We start from the raw sequence: 2262 nt of genomic DNA, 5'->3' as shown, positions 1-2262 counted from the left end.
ATTATAGTTATCATGTAGCGACCCTCAATTTTAAAAATATAAATATAAATAAGTTATAATTTATTTTATAAAATTAGAATTTCTTATTTTTTAAAAATTATTTTTATTATCAGTAATTAAACTAATAATTTTAATTTAATCAAATTCATATTATTATTATTATTATTATTATTATTATTATTATTATTATTATTATTATTATTATTATTATTATTATTATAACTATTTGATTTGCCTGTTTTCGATTATCTAGTCTATGCTTTCATTTATATATAATATATGATTATTATTATCCACTAAAGACTATGCATATAATGTACTTCAAACATTAATTCATTGTATATAAATATGTCCACTAAAATTTATCATTAACCTTATGTATATATAATAAAAAAAACCTAAGGCGGCTTGCTTTCTTAAGTCATATATATATATATATGAATACTATAAGAAAAGAAAAGAAGAGAGAGAATAGCGTAACGAAGAGAAAAAAAGAAAGAACGTAAATCCTTTTGAACTTTCGGCTTCGATTTCTTGCAATCCGTAATTCCAATAAAAAATCTAATCTGATAAGAGTATTCGTAACCTCTTCTTCTACACGTTGGCACCATTTTTGATTAGTGGAAGTTGACAGTGACATAGCTCATCTTTTCTTTGGGTTTGGCCAACGGAAATTTTAGGAGGCATAAACGATTCTGGATATTTTCTTCTTCGATAACTTGGTCAGAAAGCTTCTCCAGAGCTTCGAATATTTTGATTCCATACGAAGGTATAGTTTTGGTTTCTCATAGTTAACATTTAATGTCACGTGAAAACTTAGGCTAGAAGACCTTAAGATATGAATGAACTGAATGTATAATTGATGGATTGTGTATATGGTATAAAATGTGAGGTTTAGCTATTGTTAATAATTTGCTGTTGAAGTTGGTCGGTTTGAAAAAAGATTTAATATTGCTATTTGTTTGATTTTTGAAATAATTTGTTACTAGAAATGATTTGAAGGATTGAGAGGTGTTTGGTTTGATAGTTGGGACCCTTGAAGGGTGGCAGAAATTTGAGTCTTAGAAGAGATATTGCCAAAATTTCTATAAGAATTGGAATTTTGATTTGAGGTAATATTTTAAAAGGAAAAGAGATTACTATGTGGCTTGTGTATTTGAGACTATTTGTTGACCCTCTGTCGCAAGATGTGACCGGGCACTTTAACTCCCCGGATTCCCCCATGGGCATGCATATAAATATGAATATTGAATATTATTGAGCTTGGAGTTTAACTCCATGGAATACTATACTATTGAGCTTGGAGTGTGACTCAAGTGAATATTATATTTGGGCTTGGAGTTTGACTCCATATGGAATATTATTGAGCTTGGAGTGTGACTCCATGGAATATTATATTTGAGCTTGGAGTTTGACTCCATGAAATATTATTGAGCTTGGGGATGCGCGCACAGAGGGACTGTCCATTGGTTAACTACCAGGACTTGTCGGGTTGGCTGTATAACCGACAGATGAGACTCATCAGCCAAAGGACAGGCATGCATCATATGCATTTGTATGTATTTCTTGAGTTTGAATTTGTTTTAGTTTGCCTAACTGTTAAATTGACATTAACTATTATCTGATTTATGTGCTGTAACTGTTATCTATACATGTGTTTTCCTTGCTTGAATTGTACGTGTATGTTTTCTGAGAAACCCCTCTTGGCGGAGGTGTGAAGAGGGTTATCCTACGAGTGATTCAGAGGACTAGAAGTGACAGAAAGTAGAATGTTAGGTTAAAGTTAGATTCAGAACTAGAATACCTTAGATAACTTACCTAATTCTGGTTTAGTTGAATCATTAAGATGAAGTCTGAGTGTCAAAGTTCTAGGAATGCCTCTGGCTTTCCCGAGACCTTTTATATTAACTATGCGGGCACCTTTACCATACTGAGAACCCCCGGTTCTCATTCCATACTATATTGTTGTTTTTCAGATGCAGGTCGAAAGGTATCTCATTAGGCATCTGGACACCTGAAGCGAAGTGGTTACTGGGTTATTTTGGTGTGTAGTGATGTATATACACGTACTTAGCTTTCTCTCCGCGTAACTTATTCTTTTTGATCCTCCTAGAGGTTTATGGAGAGGCAGGGTTTTGTTTATGTACATTTTGGGTTTTGGATATGTATATATGTGTGTGTGTGTGTGTGTGTGTGTGTGTGTGTGTGTGTGTGTGTGTGTGTGTGTGTGTGTGTGTGTGTGTGTGAGTGATAGTTATAGTT

This window comes from Arachis duranensis, chromosome 4, assembly GCF_000817695.3.
Source record: "Arachis duranensis cultivar V14167 chromosome 4, aradu.V14167.gnm2.J7QH, whole genome shotgun sequence".
Classification (NCBI taxonomy): Eukaryota; Viridiplantae; Streptophyta; class Magnoliopsida; order Fabales; family Fabaceae; genus Arachis; species Arachis duranensis.
This window is presented reverse-complemented; position numbering follows the sequence as displayed.